This window comes from Terrapene carolina, unplaced genomic scaffold, assembly GCF_002925995.2.
Source record: "Terrapene carolina triunguis isolate 2854851 unplaced genomic scaffold, T_m_triunguis-2.0 Scaffold68, whole genome shotgun sequence".
In the NCBI taxonomy this organism is placed as follows: Eukaryota; Metazoa; Chordata; order Testudines; family Emydidae; genus Terrapene; species Terrapene triunguis.
This window is the reverse complement of record NW_020664419.1, coordinates 29,663,956-29,689,893: the sequence shown is the minus strand read 5'-3', so window position 1 is coordinate 29,689,893 and position 25,938 is coordinate 29,663,956.

Genomic DNA, 25,938 nt, shown 5'->3' with positions numbered 1-25,938 from the left:
GTGTGCTCTTTGTTTTAGGGGTGGTTCGCTCTTGGGACTGAGAGGGACCAGACATCAATCCAGGTTCTCCCCATCTTTCTAAACAAGTCTCTCCTATTTCAAACTAGTAAGTAAAAAGACAGCAAGGCGTCTTAGATTTACTTTGTTTTCTCAACTTGTAAATGTACCTTTTTACCAGAGTGTGTATCTTTGTTTGCTGTACTTTGAACCTAAGACAGAGGGGGGTCCTCTGAGCTCTTTAAGTTTGATTACCCTGTAAGCTCTTTTCCATACTGATTTTACAGAGATGATTTTTACCTTTTTCTTTAATTAAAAGCCTTCTTTTTTAAGAACCAGATTGATTTCTCCTTGTTTTAAGATCCAAGGGGGTTTGGATCTGTATTCACCAGGAGTTGGTGAAAGGAGGGTGGAAGGAAGGAGGGGGGATGGTTAACTTCTCCTTGTTTTAAGATCCAAGGGGGTTTGGATCTGTGTTCACCAGGGAATTGGTGAAAGGTTTCTCAAGGCTTCCCAGGGAGGGAATTCTTGTGATGGTGGCAGCGGACCAAAGCTAAGCTGGTAGATAAGCTTAGAAGTTTTCATGCAGGCCCCTACATTTGAACCCTAAAGTTCAAAGTGGGGATACAGCCTTGACAGCTCCATTACTTGAAATTCTGAAATCTTGATTAGACAAAACACTAGAAAATGTACTGCAGGGAGCAATCCTATCCTAGTAGGGAGATGGACTGCATGACCAATTAATCACCATCTCCATTGTCAATGGTTCTCCATATTCTCATATAACTCTATCTGTGGTTTTTTTATAGTCTATCAAATATGACAATTCAGATGAGGTGAAAAAATAGCTCAAACTCCAAATAGTGATTTCCTGAGTATATTATTTGGTTTTGAAATTCACAACACTGATTGTTTTGAATGCTGTACCTGTTAAGACGGAGACCTCTTTCTCACTTGGTGGGGTTTTTTTCTCTCTCATGCTTCACTCTTTAATTTGTCTAGAGAATTCAAAATCTCCACTCTTTAACGAGGAAAAGGATATGTTACCAGCATGATCTAGAGTATGTTAAAAAGGACAGAAATTAAACTTTTTTTTTATGGTAAAGACATAAAATAGATCCCCTTGAGAGATCTCTTTGTTAACCTATTTCTAACCACCAAACTATTTTTTTTCTGATTCTTTCACTTGAAACTACATATCTAAATGAGATTCCAGACTTAAATGACATTTCTTGGGAAAATGTTTTTAATACTCACAATGGCTTATTCCTTATAATTCCTATAATTATGGGAGACTGTAGATTGAAAAGCAGTTACTCTGAAAGGGACTTAAAGGTCATGGTCCAACACTGAATATAGGCTCCCTGTGCAAAGTGGTATCCAATTGAGCTAAAGTGTTCCTTGGATGTTCCTTGGATGTCATCAAGGGAATGACATATAGGGCTAGGAAAGTGTTATTAGCTTTATGTAGGGTGTTAGTTAGGCTATTACTGGAATACTGTTTCCATTTCTGATATCAGCACTTTTTAAAAAGGGTGTGTGATGTGGCATCCATAAGGGGTTAATGGAGCCATAGGGAGGCTATACAGAGAGCAGCCTTTAGGAGAGAGGCCATGAGAAGCAGCCAGTCAGGGCCTGGCAGGTCCATATAAGAAGAGTTGCAGGGCAGAGCAAGGTCAGTTGCTCCCTGGAGCAGATGTGATGGTGGGTGAGGCACCACCAGGAGTCAGTGTACCGATGTGTAAAGCTGATCTGCAAGATGATTAGCAGGAGGCTAGTGTGGTGAATGGAGCTTCGTCACATAGAGGAAGGATGGTTTAGTGGTTGGTACCCTAGTCTAGACTTTGGGAGATCTGGATTCAATGTTCTACTCTACCAAAGACTATATATGTGACCTTCAGCAAGTTAGCCTCTCTGTGCCACAGCTCCCCATAATGGGCACAATAATATTTCTGTACTTCACAGGAGAGTTGTGAGGTTAAATACATTAAATGATTATGAAGTGCTTTGAGATCTACTGATGAAAAACACTATTAAAGAGCTATATGCAGTGTTGTTGCAGCTGTGTTGATTCCAGGATATTAGAGAGACGAGGTGAATGAGGTAATATATTTTATTGGAATAATTTCTGTTGGTGAAAGAGAGACAAGCTTGCAAACTTAGGCCTGGTCTACTCCAGCAAATTAGATTGGTATAACTACATCATGCAGGGATGTGAAAAATCCACACCCCTGAGCGACTCAGTTAAACAGACCTAACTCAGTGTAGACAGTGTAGACAGCACTAGGTCAATGGGAGGATTGTCCCTTTTACCTAGCTACCACCTGTCATGGAGGTGGACTACCTACACTGAGGGAGAACACCTCCCATCAGTGTAAGGAGTGTCTTCACTGAAGTACTACAGCAGTGCAGCTGCAGCAGTTTAGGAGTCAATGTTGGCTGTTTCGGAGAGATGGCTGCCAAGGTACAGAAAATGGTCCACATTTTCCAGGAATTCTCCACTGATGGTTATTTGTAGAGTACAAAGAGCAGTTTGTGCAGGTGAGGGCTGGTAGGGTACCTTGGTTTTCCCAATGTTGAGAGAGAAACCCAGGCTGTGATAGGCATCTGCAAAAAGATTTAGGGTGCTTTGTAGGTCAGCCTCTGTGTGTGTGAGAATTACACAAACATCTGCATACTATCAGTGATGCCAATTCTCGTGATCTTAGATTTTGAAGACATTGAAGATCGAGCAGTTGGCCATCCATAAGATACTCAGTCCCGATTCATTCAGGAAGGCGGTCACGGATAAGAATCAGGATCACGGCAAGGTAAATGGAGAAGAGTGTTGGAGTAATGACACAGCCCTGCTTGACACCAGTGCGAATGGTGAATGGTTCGGTCTCTGATCTATTACACAAAATGGAGGAAATCATCCCATCATGGAGTAGTCTGAAGATGGAAATGAATTTCTATGGACAGCCAAACCTACACAGTACCCAGCACAGGGCATCACAGTTGATAGAGTCAAAGGCCTTGGTTAGGTCAGTGAATGCCATGAACAGTTCCTGGTGTTGCTCTCTGCACACTTCTCCTGAATCTGCCGTGCCACAAAGATCACATTGGTTGTGCCTAGGTGATGGCCTTAAGCCAAACTGTAATTTGGGGAGAAGTTCCTTAGCAAGGGGGAGGAGGCGGTTTAGTAGTATCTGGGCAAGGATCTTCTCTGTGATGGAGAGGAGAGCAATACCTCTGTAGTTCCCTCACAAAGATTTGCTCCATTTCTTGAATATTGAAACAATGTTGGTGTTCTTAAAGTCAGGTGGAATTTCTTCGCAGGTCCAGATTTTGTTGTGGAGTTGGCAAAGTTTGTGTGGGAGCATTGTTCCACCAGCTTTAAAAACCTCAGCTGGGATGCCATCGGGGCCTGGTGCCTTATGATTTTTTGTCTGAGTGATGGCATGCCAGACTTCCTCAGAAAATGGGGTTCCATTGCTGAGCGTTGTGAAATAAACTCAATGGTGTCTCCAGAGACCGTGGATTTGTGGTTTAATAGGCTCTCAAAGCGTTCTTTCCAACATTGTTTAATGGCCGCATTGTACTTCAGGAGGGTGGAGCCATCCTGAGAACGTAAGAGGGTTAGGCCTTTGGAGCTTGGCCCATGTATAACTTTTGTTGCTTGAAAGAAGCTTCTCATGTCATCCTGGTCTACGAAACCCTGGATCTCAGAGGCCTTCTCTTGCCACTACTTGTTTTTGATGTCACATAGCCTCCTTTGGACTTTGGCTTTAAGCAGCTGATGGGCCTCATGTTTTTGTTTGTTAGAGGAATCATTTTGCCAGTTATGAAATGCATTTCTTTTTGGTTGAATTAATGCTAGGCTTTCCTTGTTGTTTTCGTTAAACCAGTCTTGGTGCTGATGAGTGGAATATCCTATGGTTTCAGCACATGCATTGTGAATGGTGTTTTTAAGTTGATCCCAGTGCTCTTGAATGTCAATGATGTTGTCAGGCAGGTTAGAGAGTTTCTCAGACAGATGTTGCTGGAACGTTTTGCAGCTGGCTTGCTCTTGAAGTGCTTTGATGTTGTACCACTTTCGCTTAGTCTTTGGGTGTTTGCAGTTTGGTGGAGCGACCTGCAGGTACATGACTGATCTTACTAATCTATGGTCTGTCCAACAGTGATCAGTACCTCTCATAGCTTGTATTATATGGACATCGGTATAGTCTCAGGGTCTGACTATAACATAGTCAAGGAGGTGCCAGTGTTTGGACATGTTTCCAGGTGGTCTTAAATTTGTTACTGTGCCTAAATATGGCATTTGTGATGAGCAGGTCATGCTCCACATATTTGCTGATGAGGAGAATACCATTGGGGTTTACATTTCCCACCCCTGCTTTGCCTATTGTGCCGCTCCAGAGTTGGGAATCCTGTCCGACTCTGGCATTGAAATCTCCCAAGAGGATGAGTTTGCCTTAGGTGTGGTTGTGAGGACTGCATCAATAATTCTATAAAACTGCTCCTTATTGTCTTCCTCATCATCGAGTTTTGGGGCATATGCGCTGATGACCATGGCATATTGGTTGTTGCTAAGTTTGAGCCGAAGAGTCATGAGATGCTTCTTGATCCCCATGGGACACTCCAAAAGCACACTGGCGATCTTATTTTTGATGGCAAAGCCAATCCCATGAATGCGTCTCTCTTCGGGTGACTTTCCTTTCCAAAAGAAGGTGTAGCCACCCCCATCCTCTTTTAATTGGCCCTCATCGGCCCGGTGGGTCCCACTAAGAGCTGCAATGTCAATGTTAAGTCTTTCCAGTTCTCTGGCAATTATGGCAGTTCTTCTTTCTGGGCATTCACTGTGCTGAGAGTCTATCAGGGTGCAGATATTCCAGGTGGTGAAATTAATTGTCTTATATCTCTTGTTTCAGCCACTGGGCTGGCCGCTGGGTACGTATGCTTGACACTCGCCTCCCGAAGCAAGTACTCTTTTCTCAGTTAAGTCATGGAAGAAAGGCTTGCGGAAGTGTTTCAAAGACATACTGAAAGTACATCTTAAAAAGGGAGGCATCAACCCAACAAACTGGGAGGACTTGGTGTGGAACAGAACACAGTGGTGCCACACCACACACCAAGCCACAGATCACTTTGAGGAGAACAGACATGCTCATGAGACAGAGAAGTGACAAAGGAGGAAAGAAAGGGTACAACACTCCTGCCAACAACTATGTCTCCTCCAAGATTACACCTGTTACTTCTGTGGGAAAATCTTCAGGGCAAGAATTGGGTTCCTTAGCCACTTAAAAACTCACCAATGAACCCCCTTGGCAGACATCATCCTCGCATCGAGGGATAGCCAAAGAAGATAGGCATGTGTAAGACCCATGGGTCTTGAAAGATGTGTTGCAGTGGGTGATGATAATCAAAGCAGTACAGATATGTCTGCTTGTTTTGCATCTGTTGTTCTGACACAGTCTGGTGCCTCTTTGAGGTGGTGTGTCTTGGTCTTTGGGGAGCTTGCTTCTGATGATGAGCATGGAGACATTGGGGGCTTGTTTGAAGGCTGGAAGAGGGGATTCAGGAAAATATTTTTGAGATATGGTCCCCATCGACTATGGGGTGTTATTGTTTAATGATACCCCATATGGGTTCCAGTGTGGGGTGGTAGGTGATAACTAGAGTGTGTGATTAGAGAAGATTTTACTTCTGTATTGAAGCAGATTCTCTCTGGGTATTTGGATGGCCTGTTCCATGATGCAATCTACTTCTCTGGTCCCTTGAAATATGTGTAATCTACTTATGCTAAACAATCATTCCACCTTGTATATAGCTCTGACACTCTGAGACCCTTTCCCAGACCTGAAGAAGAGTTCTGTATAAGCTCGCAAGCTTTTCTCTCTCACCATCAGAAATTGATGCAAGAAAAGATATTAGCTCACCTCCTTGTCTCTAATAAAAGAGCTAGATATTACTATTAAAAGGATGTCAATACATTACAATGGGTCCAGAAAAGTGCTACATGATTTGAGGTTTGGAAACCTGTCTTACAGTTAAAGATTAAAGAAACTCAATTTCCTTTATCAAAAAAGGTGAGATGATATGATCAGTCTATAAGTACCTTAATAGGGAGAAGTTCTTGTAGTAAATTAATTTAAATTACAAAAGCACAACAATATCCAGTCTCTGAAACTTGAAGCTAGACACATTCAGACTTGAAATAAGGTACAAATTTTTAACAGAGAGGGTAACTGACCGCTGGAGCAATTGATCTAGGAATGGGTGGATTTTCCATCACTCAGTCTTTAAATCAAGAGAGGATTTCTTTCTGGAAGATATGTTGTAGCAAAGGTTATGGGATTGATGTAGGAATTACTGGGTGAAATTATATGGTCTGTGATATGCAGGAGGTTAGACTACATAATCTTCATAGTCCTTTTTGGCTTTAAAATGTATTAATAGGAATAACTTTTTAATCATTGAAGTAGGGAATTCAACTCTTTCCTAAGGGCCTCAACCTGAACGCTGCTAACTAGATTTCTCTCAAGATATGCTTAGCGCTGCTGTTTCCATTGGGAACAGTTTCCCAGGTCTTAACAGACAGTCCTGAAACAAGAGTGACTGTTCAGAAATTATTATAGTTTATATAGGTAATTTTAAGGGACAGGTACATGATACAATGTTATCAACACTGACAGTCAGAGGAAAAAGGTGCGGTTTAAGTTCCAACAAATATGTATTTTAAAAGCGATCATATTCATGATTTTAATGGGAATACATATAATGCAATTACCTGCACTTTAAATCAACAAATGGTATATGTTAATGTCAATAAACTGAAGTTGAAGTTCATACTCTGTGCAGTATCAGAAAAAAAATCAATATTACATTACCCAAAGGCACTGATGAATACATTACATTTGCTAGAGGTAGGTAAAAACAGATTTTACAAGGCAACATCTGTGCTTATTAGTTTACCTGATTGAATTGCTGGGCCTGATAACATGAGTCCATCCAATACTGAGCTACCCAAAAACCCATGGGACAAAGCATGGAATGGATAAGAAAGTGAGCCAAAATACATTTTCAAAATTAAGATAATAAGGCCCTCAAATCTCAGATGACATAAAGGAAAACAGAAAGGGACTAAGACATCTTTCTCTTCATTCTAATATGCAATTATCTTGAATATTTATAAGTAGTAAGTATACAACTAAACACTTTGAACTCTTTAGCATTAACACACAACTGCTGTACATAGGCAAATTTAGAATTGTAACACAATCCAGCTAAAGGAAAGCACTTCAAGGAAATGTCAGCATTAACTCTTAAGTGAACCCATTGTGCACATGTGCATTTTGTGCATATTCTTTAACACATGTGGCACATGAATCAAAAATGATAATGTTAAATATTAAAAGAGGTTTGATGAGGATGCAGTTTTAATATGAACTTTGAAAAGCTTATATTTGTTTTGTCATAACACTTGAATTTTCCCCCTAATTATGGAACATTTTGTATGGGTTAATTATTCATTCTTTAACTTTAGTACTTTTTGATCATTTTATGTTCAGCATTTCTAAAGTGTCTGACATTCTAGTAGTCGTGCTCTTAATTTATCAAGAGCACATTGAAAAATATGGCCAAGCAAACATCTTGCTTGTAATCAGTTTATTTTTAATAACTATAAACATGGGGACGACAGAGGTTAATACTGTAATAAAACAGAGCATATCACTAGAGCATTTTTGGGGAATTGCACAAGCAACATTCTATGTGAAAAAATATAAATCATTTGAAGTTTACACCAAGTAGGAGAAATATCAGTAATGGAGATATTAAATCTGTGTAAAGTGTAAATCCACAGAAAGTGTAGTAACAATTTCTTGGATTAATGGAGACTTGGCTTGATTAGGCAGATTCTAAAACTATTCTATCCTGCAAATGAAACTTGTCACTCTCTGGATAACTGTTAGAATGAAACTGGAAAAGCAAAAGACCTGAAATGAAGTGATCCATAGATTATAAAGGCAGAAGGAACCACTGTGATTAATCTAGTCTGACCTTCCAGTATGATACAAGCCATAGGATTTCCCTGAGTTAATTCTTATTTGAATGAAAGGACACCTTTTAGAAAAACATTGAATCTTGATATAAAAATTGCCAGTGATGGAGACTCTATCTTAACCCTTGGTAACTTGTTCCAGTGGTTAATCACCCTTCCTGTTAATAAATAAATATTTTAAATTATTATTTTTATTTTTAGTCTGTATTTGTCTAGATGCAACTTCCAGTCATTGGATCTTGGTTATACCTTTGTATGCTGCAGTGAAGATTCCTCTGTTATCAAATTACTGTTTCCCATGTAGATAATTCTAGACTATCAGGTCACCCCTTAACCTTCTCTTTGTTAAGCTACATGGACCTGAGCTCTTTGAGTCTATCGCTATAAGGCAAGTTTTCCAATCATTTAATCATTCTCATCGCTGTTCTCTGAATGCTCTCTCTCTAATTTATCAACCAACTTCTTGAATTGTGGATGCCAGAACTGGACATAGTATTACAGTTCCAAATACAAAGATAATATAATCTTACTCCAGTTTGAGATTTCCCTTGTTAAACATCTCATGATGTTTGATGTTTGACCACACTGTGGTACTAGGAGCCTCATGTTCAGCTGCTTTTCTCCATCATGACCCCCAGGTTTTTTTCAGGCTCAATGGAGAGGCCTCAAATCTGAGGCAAGAATATTCTTATTAAATCATCTCAGCATTTCTGCCTGGACAAAGTTAACTGTACCCAGTGAACACTTTTCAATCTGGAATATTTGGGTGTTTAACCCTTTCTGGCCATGCATCACACCTACCATATACAACTAATATGCATATAAGACTACAAATTCTCAGAGTAACATGCACACAATTTAAATCTCAACAAAAAGGTGTCATTGTCACTGTTGAGACTCTGGATGTTGCTGGGTTATTGGTGATTGATTAGTGACATTCCTGTTGATTGATGGAGCAGCTTGGCTGACTATGGGCAATCTCAGTCACCTGCAGCTTTTGCTTCCCTTTAGTTCTCTAGCTTGTTTTTAAGTTATTTCAAAAACTACCCTTCTGTCCCAAATCAAGGCATCTATCCTTGGTGTTGAATACCAATGGGCCATAAAAGGACTTGATCACATTTCCATGAATTCAAGAGGAATATAGTCACTGATAAGAGAGCCCCAAATTTGTATATTTACATGTCTAATAGCAATAGTATAAAACAAAAGGACAAATCCCCACAGCAAGATTTTGCCATAGTCTTCTCCAGAAAATTTGCCTAGCTGTAGAAAGTTTACCAATAAAATAAAATAATGTTCACACATCTAAGAACTTACTGTGCCTTTCTTCCAACTGTTTATTCTCTTTCCATTTCTTACTTTCCTTTTCTTGTAGCTTTTTCTAACATATTTTCTACTTTCTTTTACTGTTTGCTCTTTACCTCATTAAAAGGTATTGGAATTGCTCATTTATTAGCATAAATTTGATCAAGTTGGTATTAGTGAAACCTGGTGGGATGATTCATACAACTGAATGTTAAAATCAATAGTTATAACCAATTAGGAAGGATCAAGTGGGAAAAAGTGGAGAAGGAGTGGCACTCTATGTGAAAAATGACATTACCCATTTCAGAGTCACTGATAACTTGGAAGAAAATGATCTTGAATGCTTATGGATCAATGTCCTAAAAGATACAGCATGAGATGGGGTATTACTTTGTGTCTGCTACAGACCACCAGAGCAAGCAAAGGAACCAGATGACTGTCTCTTTATGCACCAATCTATAATGTATAGGAAAACAAGCTGTGTGATCATGGGGGACTTCAGTTGGAGTGACGTATGCTGCAGGTCTCGCGCTTCCCATAGGAAAACATACTGAATTTCTAGATATTATAGATGACAATTTCTTAAATTAAAAAGTGTTGCATCCAAAACAAGTGTATTTTATATTAAACGTTGTCTTGACAGATAAAGAAGAACTGATTGCAGAACTAAAAATTAATAGTAACTTATGTACAAGTGATCATGACATGAGCACATTTATAATGTGCAAACAGAATAAAGTCCCACTCAGTGATATATATACTTGGTGCTTTAAAATAGCCAATATCACAAAGCTGAAAACAGTTATGATTAAGATCAGATGGGAGGAAGAATTTAATCAGAAAAAATGCTTAACAATACCTTATTATGTATATATGTGTGTGTGTGCATACATACACACATAAAAATGAAACAAAGCCGAGGTTGATAGTAATTAATATAAATCAGTAGCTACGAATTGTAGTAAATTAATAAGGGAAGCAAAAGGAGACAAGGAGAAACCTCTAACCAGCAGAGCTAAGGTCAATCAAAAGGAGTTTTTAAAGTATATTAGGAACAAAAAGAATCCTAACAATGGCATTGGTTTATTACTAGATGGAAATGGTAGAATTATAAATAATAATACAGAAAAGGCAGAAATATTCAATAAATACTTCTGTTCTGTATTTGGGAAAAACAGATGATGTAGTCATATGATATGACAACACTCTTTCATTCCCCTGATATCTCAAGATGACATTAAAAGGCAGCTACTAAAATTAAACTTTTTTAAATCATCAGATTTGGATAACAACTGTCTGAGGAGCTCACTAAATAACTAATGTTGATTTTCAATAAGTCTTGAAACACCGAGAAATTCCAAAAGACAATAAGAAAGCTAATATTGTGCCAATATTTAAAAGGGGTAAATAGAATAACCTGGCTATCTATAGCCCCATCAGTCTAACATCAATTCTGGGAAAGATAATTGAGCGGCTGATTCAGGATTTGATTTATACGGAATTCAAGGAGGTTAATATAATTAATGCCAATCAACATGAGTTTATGGAAAATAGATCCTGTCTAACTTTAGATCCTGTCTTGAGAAGATTATAAGTATGGTTGATAAAGGTACTAGTGTTTGATGTAATAGACTTCTGTAAGGCTTCTGACTTGGGACTGCATGACATTTTGATTTAAAAAACAATAGAAAGATATAAAATTAACATGGCACACATTAAAGGGAGTAAAAAGGCTAACTAATAGATCTCAAAATGTAATTGTAAACAAGGAATCATCATCATACAGGTGTGTTTCTAGGGGATCCTGTAGGGATTGGTTCTTGGACCCTATGCTATTTAACATTTTCATTAATATCCTGGAAAAAATATAAAATCATATTGATGAAGATTGCAGATGACACAACAATTAAATAATGAAGAGGACAGGTAAATAATGGTACATTTGGTAAATAACAAAGAGGACAGGTGACTGATACAGAACCATCTGGATCACTTAGTATGCTGGGCGCAATCCAATAAGTAAGAAAATTAGTATGGCTAAATGTATATACATCTAGGAACAAAGAATGAAGTTCATACTTACATGACGGTGGACTCTATCCTGGGAAGCAGTGACTCTGAAAAAGATTTGGGGTGTTGTGGTGGATAATCAGCAGAACATGAGCTCCCAGTGCGACACTGTCGTAAAAAGGGTGAATGCAATCCTTGGATGAATAAAAAAGAGAATCTTGAGTAGGTGTAAAGAGGTTATTTTACCAGTGCCATTTATCAAATGAGGAAGAGTTGTTGACCACCTCAACTTCTTATACGAGTGCATTTTTATTCTGTGGCACACTCAACAAGCAACTGCCATATCTGCCATAAGGATGTTATGGGATTATGAATGGAAGGGATGATGTCCATGCAATTATAAAGAGGTAGTCCGTGGGGCAAAGTTTCATAATGCCGATCCTATATATTTCAAATAAAGTTTCCTTTAACACTTTAAATAACTGTCTTATTTTTAATTTTGACTTTTGTCTATCTTATTTGTTTTCCAGTTTTTTATCTCTAAGAAAGCATTCAACCCCTCCAGAGTATGCAGTCAGGTATGACCAAAGCCTACGGGCCTGATCCAAAGCCTACTGAAGTAAATGGACAGTATTCTATTAACTTCAAATCAGGTCCTTTTGTTCTAGTGATAAATGGAAAAGTCACATGTGAGCATCAGTAAACCAGCTCTGCTTTAACAAAGACTTTCTCAGACCAATATGTCTGAATTATTTTGTATTACATTTTCTCTTCCTTTTTCTGAACTGTAGGTTTGACTTTTTTTATCATGCCTTCCCATTCCCACTGTCATGTTTATGTCTCATTTCAAGAGATGAAAACAACATTCAGTACTTATCATTAGTTACCAGTTAGATAACAATGACTTGACTTGATTTAATAAACCTTTGTCTTAGTCTTTAAATTCCATCGAAGCAGTAGATTGCTTACTCTAAATTCTATTGAAATAGCTAATTCAAATAGTTACTGTTTTACAGTCCTATTCAAATAATGTACTTTAGAAGGGTCTGGAGCCATTTCTTGTTCTGAGACCCATCTGAAAATCTAATTCAAATCATTATCTCCAGACTTGCCTCAGGCTCCTCTTTAATGATTCATTCTTTACGAAGATCAGAGACTTGATCTATCTTTTAAAGTTTTTAACCCAAATTCACAATTAGAAATCTTGTACAACTCTCAGAGCTCTTCCATAGTATTATAGTACTCATTATGTGCCTGAATGTCCACTGTTATACTGGCATAAAAACAGTGTGACTCTATTATCATCAAGGTAAAACTAGCACAAGGGAGTGGAGGATAAAATTGTGCAGTGGAATATCTTGGGGTATTATGAGTAAACCAGGCATGGCTAATGAATCTGTACATTTTATGCCTGTAGTCTAAAATCCTTGGTCTGAGATGTAGTAGGAGACAGAAGACTAGAGTGGACTACATCAGTTTCTCCTCTCTGTGGGCTTTTCCCAACTCCCTGGGAAAACAGATTTTGGGGGGGAGGGGGCGAGTGGGTGAAAATGTGAATTACATCAGCTTTCCCTTCAAATGTTTCAACAAAGTGGTTTTGACTAGTTCTACTTTTGTTTTTCTGACCAAAGAGGATGACATGTTGGAGATGAACCAAGTTTGTGTTCACAATAATGTCTTCAATATAAGAAGGGGGGAAGCCTGTTGGCAGTGATTTAAAAAAAAAGAAAAGAAAAGAGGTGCAAAGTATCGTCATCCCAAGTGACTTTCAATGATGCACCTAGAAATGTGGAGTACTGCTGTTTTATTTCTTGTGCAATTGCCTCTATTGTAAGAAACTACTTTACAAATTATTCTTTTGAAATGCATAAACTGTACTGTAATGATTTACATTTTTTAGTTAAAGCAAGTGCATCATTTTAAATCTTTATCTTAGTTTCTAATATCTGTAGAAGACATGATAGTCACTGCATATCTGTTTAAACTTAATTAATTTCATTGATGCAGTCAAGATAAATGCATAAGATTCCTAAGTAAGTTCATTGCCATATTGTTCTTTCCTTCATCCTTCCCCTCTCCCAGCCCTTCCTGTGTTATCCTCTCTTCTTCTTGTTCTCATCTTAATGTATGGGACATTGTCTTACAAATGCTTTCTGTTTGTCTTGGACCAGTTATAATGGTTGTCCCAGAGAGAAATCCTGACTCCAATTAGTTCAGTAGGAGCTTTACCATTGACTTCAATGGAACCAGGATTTCATGTAATAATGGTTATGTGCAAAGTACTATGGTGCTATGTTGAAAAGAATATAAAGCTCTTTGGGGCAGGAGCAGTGGTACCTAAACCTGAAGGGGGATTTGGATGCTATCACACTACAAAGTATTAATAATAGACAGTGTCTGTCTTGCCATTAGTTCCTTTGGCAAATTATTCCAATTTACAGTAATGCTTTTAGCGGGCACGCTTTTAATCTTTCATTACAAAATTAGAATTGTAAATACCATAGTAGAACAGCAAAAAGTGATACTTGCAGCTTTCTTTATTGCCACAATTTCCAGAGGACAACCTTTGCTCTTTTAGACAGACTACCAACATATTGTACTAGTGAAAGGAAATCAAATACAGTGACTGTTTCCTCCTGTTAAGGTTGTGACACAAAAAGAAGGAAAGTCATACCCTAATTGGAAAAAAATGGTACAGTTAAGGACAGTTTCAGTCTACATTTTGAATTTCATTGCTTTTGTTTGTATCACACAAAGCTTAGGGCTTGATTCTGATCTTGCTTACAATGGCTTAAATCAAAAGTAACTACAATGACGTAGGTCTGAGATAAAACAGTTGTGAGGTCAGAATTGGGTTAATAATGCTTTGTATGCATGCTAATTGAATTCTCTGTTTGGAACTTTTAAAATTAAATCTTTAGACAGTAGATAAATATATCCATGAGGCCAAAATAGTTCCTTTAGGTCATAGACTATCCAGGGGCATGGGCAAGGGGGGGCAATCAAGGGCATGCCTCCCCCTAGTAATCAGTGGGGGATGCAGAACTCCGTCCACTCTGGGGCTGCGGAGGCAGAATGAGAGACCTCCTCTCCCCTGGGGCTGTGATGGGCAGAGCGGAACTCCTCCAGCCCTGGGGCGGCAACGGGGAGAGTGCATCCCCCACCAGCTCACTCTCCCCACTGCAGCCCCAGGGTGGGAGGAGTTCTGGGCCCCCGGCTTGGGCCCCAGGTCTGGAGGAGCTCTCTGCCCCAACCTCCCGCTTTTCTACTATTTCCTCCTAGCATGCAGTGCTTACTTGGTTTGCACATGTTCCCTGCATAACTTTAAGGAGCCTGTATTCGAGGTGGAGTAAAGGTACAGTTTGTTGAAATGGTGAGTGCACTTCTGTTTATTTCTTTACATATGAAATATGTGCGTGTGTTGATATGGTTTAATGTGTATAATATGTGTGTGATTAATGCCCCTCTCCCCAAAAGTGGTAACATTTAAATTCCTGGACATGCCTCTAAGACTATCCATAATGCCCCCAATCTCAAAAGATTCCCACATAGTTCCTGGCTCTGCTGGAGGCCCAAGGCCATCTGTGCAGATACTCTGTGACTCTCCACCTCTGCTCTAGGGCTTTCCCAAGCTCCTTGACACGATGACTCCCCTTTGGCAGCTCCTAGGAACTCCTTTTAAGGGTGCATTACCCAGCACATAGGAACTTTCCTGTGGAATTCTTGTAGGTTGGCAGAAGGGTGGTTGATGCAGATTATCCTCAATCCATCCCTGTACCTCCCTGGGACATGGGGCTAGCTATCTCCTCTTTTCACACACTTAGATTCAGATCCACATTGGAAAGTCTTACTCTATGCAAAGAACTAGGGGGCTCCATCTGGTCCAACATAACCATCATAGTTGAAATGAGTAAAGCTATTCAAACGTACTATATTATTTGGTGTAGTTACTCCATAATCTACTAGTGCAGCCCTCCCGAGTCTTGGAGGGTGGGTGGGTGGCAGGGAAAAGACAATCTCTGAGGTCCTAGGAAGAGGAGAAGACTTGGCTGCTCTGGAACCTTCCTCCTGCCCAGACTGCATGTGGAAATTGTGCCTGGGCATAGAGTGGGGCAGGGGAGTGGGGAGTTCTCTACCTCTCCCTGATGCTGTTTGCAGAGGTGGGTGAGTTGACTGTCTCTTGCTCCCTCCCTTTCCTGTATGTGAAGCTCTCAGGGCATGCATGCTGCTAGGGTTTCTGCCCTGCCTATGATGGACATATGGTTTGAACTGTCTCTGAGATGCTGTGGATCTGACTGCCAGAGTTTGCGATCAGGAAGGAATTTTTCCTTCAAGACAAGATTGACAAGGAATCCAGTGTTGTTGTTTTTTGTTTTCCATCCTGGAGGTCTGTTGTAAGAGCGTGAAATAGCCAGCAAAGGGTTAAGGGTGACCTGCCTGTCACAGGTCTTAATGGAGGATTTAAGGAAAGATGTGTCCTCTTTCTAGGGCTGAGAGCAGCCTGCTTGGAGCAGGGGAATCACCCGTGTTATTTTGTTAGTTTTTGTGCTTTGAAAAGTAAAGCACGCACTGAAGCAAGGACAGGAACAAACACAGGTGTAGTCCTGGTTCTTTCCTGGGCTGGTGAGAAAGCCCTTCAGTCTACATCCAGTTTTAGGACAATAAGGAGGCAGGACAAGTCTATAAGTGTTGGCTGGTAAATAGAATTTGGATTTTTTTGTCACCAAGTAGTGGCCAGTGCAGATGAGAGGCTAAAAGGCCCAGCTTCTGGGGTTAAACATGAGACCTAGGTAGTAACTGGTGGACCTTTTGCCTCAAAAGAGAGAGGGGACCTGAAATCTTCAGAGAATGAGTTACTCTTCTTGGTACCCTCAGACCTCCTCACAGGGAGGACAGCAAGAACATTCCGAATTGGGCTGCATCCTAGGGGTTAGGCTGAAGAGGGCTGATCCCAAGTATTCGGTTGTATGGTTTGTGGCCATTAACCTGCACTGCACTCAATTAAATGCCCAATGTGAGAGGGGGTAAGCTGATAATGCCCCTCCTTGCTTAAGTTAATAACATTTGGTGTCTACTAGCGAAGGTGAGAGGCTCAAGGGGCCAGGCTCCAACAGTAAATATGTGATAGGGAGATAACTGGTAGACCCCATTAGCCTGGAAGAAGATGGAGGCACCTTAAGACTATGCAGACTGCAGTACCCTTCATGTGTGTATCCTTATTATCCCTTACTGAGGGAGGGCTAGAGGGTTAGAATGAAGGAGCCAACCCAGACTATTGGTTTTGGCATGGAGACCATTTACCACCACACTGGAGATCTCCCCTCTTCCTACTCCCTCATTAAAATTAATTAAGCTATAGCCTTCGACATCAAAATCCATCTCTATGTCAATGTCTCATGACCATAAAGAAAAGTAGTAACACGGTACTAAAAAAAAAAAAAAAAGTCATAAGTGTCCTATTTTGGTTTAGCTCAAGTCCATCTTTTACCAAATTATAGGGCACTCCTTATTTTGGAGTAAGAGTATCTATGCAGATGTGTAGAAATAACAAAAAGGTGTGAATTAAAACCAATGTAGTTATTTTGGAATAAATTTGTGTCTACACCAACCCTAACATAATTCTCTAGAGGCTTTCTGCCCAGAAGGACTGAACATAAGAACGTGGATGTGCTTCCTTGTTCAGTGATCACTCTCAGACAAACACAATAACACTGGAGAAGGGGCGGGGTGTGTGTGTGTGTGCTAAGTAGCTAATTGTGATTCTGATGAGGTTCTGGCACATTCAGTAGTGTATAAGCAAGTAAATGACTTTGTGTTGTGTATTATAGCTTTTATCATCCGCATGCCAAAGAGACAGACAAATTGTCCAGCTGTATCTGTCATATTCCCAAGTGTGCCTTTAGTAAAGGAAATTGTGTATGACTTTTTATTTGATTTGCTTCTAGCAGTCCTTAATTATACTCCCTATCATTTTCATTTAAAAATCCATGATCCAGAGCTCAAAAATGAACTACTGAAAAGTTAAATTTAGTTGCAGAGGGTGTAAAATTAAAACAGACAAAGTTTTTCTAGCTGAAACTCATTTCCTTTACAATTTTGGTTTATATACTAATTTCATGATTATTGGTGTTATAGAAGCTGAAAAGAGAATAGCTAGCCTGGCTCATAAATTGTTGATCAGATTCAAATGCGATCAATCAAAGTCACTAACCTGAAAATGTCCTCCTTTATTTCTGCAGAACATAGTATCAATGTTTAATTTTCTGTTGTTACATGCAATATACAGTAGCATAGGAAATGAGCAGGAGGTTTGGAGGAAATTACTTTTTTTTCCATTGGATTTGTATCATTTGGTTTATCTTGAAACGTTAAAACCATTTCACAATACGCTGGTGACCTTGAAACTACATTTTGGTATTTCTGCGCTATAAGTGGATAACAAGTAATGTGATCCTACAGCTTATTGGAAATAATGAGACACTGCAGTCACAGACCCAACATGACACAAAGTTTGTACCTCACCTGCCAGCTCTGGGCCAGATTTCTCCTCTGTAAGGATGGCTTAAGCATCACACCTTGGTGCAAAGCTGCCATAGGAACAGCTCAAGAAGCTACAGGAGAATGGCATCTCTATAGAATGGTTCCAATTTGCACTGGGAGACTGAACAACCATAGAGCTGCACAAGGATCTCAGTAGCACAAGAGTTACCTCTTTGCACCTCTCCTTACCCAAATTGTCCCAAACACTCCTTGGCTGCAGACAAGGTTATGAGCCTTTAGTGTTAGTAAAATTTTAATTAGAGCGGAGAGAATAAATTGCAACATATAATTTACTTGCCAAATTTAACCTTTTTTTTCCTCACAGAACTCATAGATGTTAAGGCCACTATGATCATCCTGTCTGACTTCCGGCATAACAGGCCCTAGAATTTCACTTGGGAATTCTTGCATCATGTGCGTGAGCAGATAGATCATGATTGCCTCAAATTTACTAGTTAATCAAAGTACTCAGATTTCCTGCATTTTTTTTAAATATAGGATGGATGGATCATAAAGGGTGGATTGTACTTGAATGATATTTAAATTTTGAGCTCTATTGGTGTCTTGTGACAAATCACAAGCCACAAAGTATCTCATTTTTACTGGATGATCACTATCTAAACAGGAGTTGGGTTTGAGGAAGCTACTCAACCTTTGAATTACTTAGGGCAGTGCTTCCCCAAATGTGGGGTGTACCATGTTGAGGGTTCAAAGGATAACAAGGGAGGTCCGGATACAGTTCTCCACACTTTCAGCTTCCCTTATTTCTTTATATATTTATTTTTAAAATCTCTTGCTCTTATGATTGTGAATAAAACAGTTGAAACATGTAGCAAAAGTAGACACCTGCCTGTGTTTGTGTAGCACCTGGAACAATAGCACCTGGAACAACACCTTTGAGGTGTGTACTGCTTCATTCACTTCAGCAGGTGCCAACTCAGATGCCAATGATGTTACAAATGTTAATCATTTCATCAGTCATAAAACTGTGTACTAAAGGGGAAGAGGTATATTTATGGAGAATTACAGCTGCATTTCTAAAGGGTTGGTTGCACCATGGTTGCTTTCGGGATACAGATGTATACATTTAAGTTCTGGGGGCTTTTAACTCATGCTTGGATTGTAGGGTAGTTGGAGGGTGCAACTGGTTTCATTTTCAAATGAACACATGCTTAGCTTTCAAAAGTTTGGGAAATAGTGTCCTAGGGAAAGATTGCAGTTATGAAGGGGAGAAACCTTTTCCTTCCCAACTCACTTATGTGCCAACACTATGTTCAGCACTATGCAAAATGGAGATGCTGTCTGCTGCAGACAGCCAATATCTAAGGTCCCAGTCCTAGAAGCTGTTTCACATGGGTGGATTTCTGAATCCACATGTGTTCACGTTGACTTCACTATGGCTCACACAGGCACAGGAGTCTGCTTACATGGAGCAGCATGCAGGATCTGGGGCTGAAAAAAAATATTGATGGGTTGGGAAGACCAAAGCAACAGTTAACTATAAACATTGAAATATTCAAAATAAGCTATTCTTGTGAGCATCAGAAATTCAAATTTGCTTAAGCAGCAAAACACACACTATACTTGTGGAACTAACAAACTATCATTTATAGCAAACTGTTATATTTAGGTGACTCCTGTGGAAAAAGTAGATATTTAAATCTTAGCACATTATATGGTCTTATTTGCATACCTTTCAGGTTTCAGTCTCCTCCCTGGGATCTATAGGATTGGGAGTCCCTAACCTATACCTGCAGCACAGACTCCTTAATCTCTCCTCCCTTGAAAGTTTATTTCCTCTGTAACCGTTATGTGGAGTTTGCCAGTTCCTGGGGCTCTGGACTGAGCCTCTAGGGGGTCCTACCCAAAAGGGGACAGAAGGACCTAGAAATCCCTTCTGGGCTAATAGGGAGGCTTCTGCATAGGGTAATCTGGATGAGCAGTCCTCTGGACCAATGAAAAACCAGGGTTGCACATCCCCAGATTGGGGATAGCCTGATTTTACACAAAAACATCCAGTATTATAGAGGTGTTGTTTCTCCATGCTGTTTCCTTAGGCCTCTCCTATGCTAGCAGCCACCCTGGACCTGTGCAATATGCTGTACATTAGAGGGTGTAGGCTCAGAGCCATAAGTAAATGCTATTTGAAGCAGAGCTCTGCTGGAACATTTGCTGCTTTGCTGAGGCAACAGTTCCTCTCCCTCCTAAACCAGAGTTCCAGGAGAGAGGCTTGCATTTGTTTCCTAGGAGAGGTGATGAGGTCATTAAGGGGTCACTCCACTTTCCATGCCCCACAGGAAAGATCCATTGGAGTCTCCTCCACTCACACTAGTGGTGGGGCATTTGGAGTCCTATTAAATCGAACACTATTACCTCTGGGGAACTGAAGGTGATTCAGAAGAGAAAAAAGTGTACACTTTGGTAATATAACAGTTTGGTCTCTGCCTCATTAAAAATATGTTTCACTTTCTTGGTTACAAAGATCACTGTTTGTACAAAGAGAAAATCAGCTGTCTGAAGTTGCTTAATTAAAGGCAATTAGAGGACAAATGAGAGGGGATATGTAAGATGACAAGAAGGGAGGTGTTGATCATTGTGTGAATGTAAGCACAAAAGTTTCTCCCTGCATTTATTGATGGTCTGATATTAGATCTTATTTTCAGCTATGAGAGGATTCACTATGCGCGCAATGTTAGATGAGCAATTGGGCAGCACATCTCATTTTCACTTCTGAAATGAATTCTATTTCTTTGGGGTTTACATATCACTGCCCCTAATTGTATGCTGAAAAACATACTGTAAAAATCTAGCCACATCACTGTAGTGAGACTTCATTCATTTTTAACTGGATTGCATTGCTGTGCAATGTATACTCCCAGCATGTGTTTGTGAATAAAATATACCCTGTATACTCATAAAGTGTAATGTAAGTATCTCTTTGAAATGAAACGGCACATAGTGTCCTACATGGGAAAAATTGAAGGACTTTCCTTGAAGTCAGTTGCAAAACTCCCACTAACTTTAATGGTAGAAGATCAAGCCCTTAGAGGAGAAGAAAAGTAAGGGTCAACTATGTGTGTGGTAGAGTGTGAAATTGTTCCTCTGTTGTGACTCTTTTCTAATGTGCAATACCCGTTATTCTGTCAAGGGTTGACTTTGCTTTATCCTTAAACACAATGGGGCTAATGACTTGGTTTACGGCCCCCCACAATAGAACAAGAAGAAGTAAGAACCCCTCTTACACCCGCTCCCATGCATGGGTTTCCTGGACCAGGGGTTTGGGTGTGTAAGAGGTAGGGTGACCATATGTCCTGTTTCAGCCGGGACAGTCCCTTTTTTAAGCCCTGTTCCAGCCATCCCGACTTTTTTGGCAAAAGTGGGCATTTGTCCCTGATCAAGTTGGCAAGAGAAAACATGACAAATGCTGTACGGGAGGCTCGGGTGGGGGGCAGGCAGGGCTTGAATGAGTAGTGATGCCAGTGTCGGCCCCATGCAGAGGGAGAGGCAGGGCTTGGGCAGGGGGCTGGCAAAGATCAAGCAATCAGTAACACTGGCCCCGCGTGGGGAGCGGGGAGTGGGAAAGCGGCTTGGGCAAGCCCGGCATGGGGGAGGGGCTTGGGCCAGTCCCACACAGTGTCCTGTTTTCCCTTTGGGAAATATGATCACCCAGATTGCCTTCCCCAAATTCTCTCCTTCACTACTGGGCAAGGATGGGCAGGGATTGGGCAGAATTCTGGCAGAGCCCCTTTTCTCTTGCTTTCATAGCGGAGCTGCCAAGAGGGTGTCATAACTTGCTGCTTGTAAAGGTTCACAGCAAATTACTACACTACAACCCAAACCCACATAAAAAGAGGGCTGCAGGGAAGAATTTTGACTCAGAGATTATGTATATCAGAGTCACCATGCCTCCCAGGGCTTTACCTGGAGTGATGCAGTTTGCAAACCATCCCTTTCTCAGAGCTATGGTTAAAGTGCACATAAGGACTAGAATATGAATTTGTTGGTTTATATTCTGAGTTTTTCTTTAAGCTTTGTTTGACAAGTATGGAGCAGGGGCATTAAGACAAAAGAGCAATGGAGTCCAAGATTAATGTACAAGCTGAATGTATCTTGGAAATCTGTATTATTAGTCTGATTTGCTTGAGGTATATTGATATAGCTCCAGTAAAAAGCCACATTATGAAAAAGTGCCTCTTATAAGAAGAAGCATAGTTGCAGATATGAAATAAGTAAATCTCAGGTTATAATAAAACCAATATATTGGTAGCAAGGGTATGTAATAAAAAATGATGGAACTTCTTTTTTTAATTTGACTACCAAATAGGAATAAGAGCTACAGTGAGCTTATTGCTGAGTTTCTGCTCACTGTATCATGGAAGAAGCGTTGGATCACCTTTAGGATTCTCATGTGGCAGGACTGGTAAGCTGATCCTGCACCTTTTATGCTATCTCTAACTCTGATTGAAGTCCATGGAATTATTAGTATTAGTATTTTATTTATTTTAGTTTGAGCAAGTCTCTAAGGTGCCACAAGGACTCCTCATTTTTTTTTTTGCTGATACATACTAACATGACTACCACTGAAACCTTTGATCTCAGAGCAAATAATAAAATGGAAAGAACTATATATTTTAAAGGAGAAAGTTTCAAAGGTTTCACATATCAGTATTTTTCACTGAAGTTTCAAATTCTTATTTGTTTTAGTGGGCTGTTCAGCATAGGGTGACCAGGCGTCCCAATATTATTGGGACTGTGCCAATATTAGGGGCTTTGTCTTATATAGGAAACTATTACTATCTGCCTCCCACCTGCTGAAAAAAAAGTGTCCCGATTTTTCACAACGGTCACCCTATTTCAGCAGTGGGTGAAAATCATCACTATGCAGAGGGATAGCATGAGGCCTAGACATTACTAAGTCCCACTGAAGCTGTATGTTAGCATAGGTGCCTCTAAGGTCACAGGTCTGAATTTCACCCTAATTTACTGTTGATAAATGCATATAATTATTATCTCTACTCCTTTATCAATAAGGTACTAAAACATGTTTATATCGTTTATTGGGGCCGCTGCCCCACTCTAGCCTGGAAGGGGTTAAAGCAAGCCAGAGAGTCTGCGCAGAGCCCCAGCCAATCATGGAAGGGGTTATTGGGATCCAATCAAGTGGAGGCTTGAAAACAGCCAATCAGGACCAGGCTGGACCCTATAAGAAAGCTGGAGGGCACAGAGGAGTGCAGTCCCTCCCTGGAGGGCAAAGGGAGAAGATGTGGCTCTTAGGCCTGGTCTACACTAACACCCCAATTCGATCTAAGGTACGCAACTTCAGCTACGTGAATAACGTAGCTGAAGTCGACATACCTTAGTTCGAATTTACCGCGGTTCAGACGCGGTCCACACACGGCAGGCAGGCTCCCCCGTCGACTCCGCGGTACTCCTCTCGCTGACGTGGAGTACCGCAGTCGACGGCGAGCACTTCCTGGTTCGAATTATCGCGTCCACACCAGACGCGATAAATCGAACCCGGAAGTTCGATTGCCAGCCGTCGAACTACCGCGGTAGTGTAGACAAGCCCTTAGAGAGAGAAGCACATAAGACAGAGCAGAGCAGGGCTGGTCAGGGTCAGGGTCAGCAGAGGCTGGGAGAGCTCTAGGCTGACTACTTCCAGACTGGGGCCCTGACACAAAGGGGCAGAGAAGGTGCTGGGGCTATGGGGAAAGGGCCCAGGGAAGCAGGCAGGAAAGGAGAGTTGGAGGAGGGCAGTAAGTGGCTGCTGCTAGAGGGTCCCTGGGTCGGGGCCCAGAGAAGTGGGCGGGCTTCCCCCCTTCGTTCCCCTCCCCACTTGCCAGTGATGAGTGCCTAAGCCAGACTGCAGTTTGCCCTTGGAGGAAGGGGCTAGACTGAGAACTTCAGTGAGCCACTGAGGCGAGTGATAGAACCAGAAGCTGCCAGCCCCCCAGAAAGGGGGAGAGCCAGCGGAGCGGGCACAGCCAGAGGGCAGTGTCCAGAAGTGGAGGCTGCGGTCCGGGATTGATGTGGATCTAACTGTGAGGACGGTGGAGACCGAGAGAGTAATGGTGGGCAAAACACCACTAGCGATGTCGCACTGCTGAAAGAGGTAATTCCCAACGAACCAGCAGGAGGCACCGCTGTGGTGAGTCCGACCCCATTACATATAGAAATGTATTCCCCTAAAAATGATCTTCCTGTTTCTGTTACACTCTATAGTTTGCAACAGAAATTATTGAAATACAAATGAGTTTGCACCAATTTAGTTTTGAGATATTCATTGATCCGGCCAGGACTTGAAGTGGGATGGCTCTCAACTGTTTGCCAAGCCAGTACCCTTTCTGAAGCTGCCATCATCTGTTCTTTAATTCTCAGTTTTCATTTTTTTAAAACAACTAGTCTCTACCCTTTATGATTGAAGAAAACCTTAGAAAAGTTAACTGACCATAGCAATAATATCTGCTTCAGGGTTCAGAGAGCCTAAAACAGAAACGTTGAGTGGTGTGAATGGTCTATTCATCTCCATAGGATGTTAAAGCTGATAAATTAAAATGGCAACATTGTTAACTGTTTCATTGCTGATCAAAACAGACAGGAGAATAGAGGGAGAAACTTATGAAAATCTTCACTATTTATTGAAAAAACAGAGTACTTGTGTCACCTTATAGACTAACACATTTATTTGGGCATAAGCTTTTGTGGGCTAAAACCCACTTCATCAGATGCATGGAGTGGAAAATACAGTAGGAAGATATATATAGGAGTACATGAAAAGATGGGAGTTGCCTTACCCAGTGGGGGGTCGAGACAGATCAGTTAAAGTGGGCTATTATCAACAGGATGAAAAATCACTTTTGTAGTGGTAATCAGGGTGGCTCATTTCAAACAGTTAACAAGAAGATGTGAGTAACGGTAGGGGCAAATTAGCATGGGGAAATTAGGTTTTTTTAGTTTTTGTAGTGACTCATCCACTCCCAATCTTTATTTAGGGCTAATTTGATGGTGTCCAGTTTGCAAATTAATTCCAGTTCTGCAGTTTCTCGTTGGAGTCTGTTTTTGAAGTTTTTTGTTGAAGAATTGCCACTTTTAAATCTGTTATTGAGTGCCCAGGGAGGTTGAAGTGTTCTCCAACTGGTTTTTGAATATTATAATTCTTGACGTCTGATTTGTGTCCATTTATTCTTTTGCTTAGAGACTGTGCGGTTTAAATGATTTCTGGTTTTGGTATCAGAATGGCAGTTGGGAGATGATCAACTTCTCCTCTCTGCCCCCTGCCGCACTTAACCTCCTCCCAATCTGACCCATTGAGCCGATCAGCCATGAAGACAGAGTGGAGCAGAGCCTGAAGATATGTCTGAAATCCATTGAACGCAGGAGAGCATGCAAGCCCCATCAATGGGGAACTTAGCAGAGCTAGTTGCAATTTCGAATTTCCATTTTGCAGGAAAATTTGAATTTTTGACATTTATTTTAATTCCAAATGGGAAGAAATACACACTTTCAAATGTCCTTTGCAATGGAAATCTCATTTTTGGAAACATTTTGTTTTGAAATATTGAAAATTGTGCTTCAAATTTTATTTTATTTTGTTATTTGTATATTATTTTCACATAATAATGTTATTTCCGTAATATGCACTGTTAAGATGTCCTAATATACACAATATAATAGTTGGAATATTCATTTTTAAAATAAATAAAAGCAGCTGCTACTTAGTACTGATGGAAACTTCTTGTTTCATTTCTAAATCAGTATCTCCTTTTTGCATTGTAAATTAAACAGCCTTTGTGTCTATTACCGACATATCAGGAAATAATGTGAATAAAAACATAAAAAAATAAAAGAATACAATATTTTTTAAATTATGAAACAAAATTTCAATTCTAAAACAAATCTTCCAAAAATGAAAAAAAAAAAAAAACAATCGAGTGGGGACTGTACATGTTTCAGTTTCAGTTGAAACTGCATATTCCATCAAAAATGTTTAAACAAAAAGTTTGCATTCAGCTCTCGAATGGAGTCCAGCAAGGTACTGAAGTGTC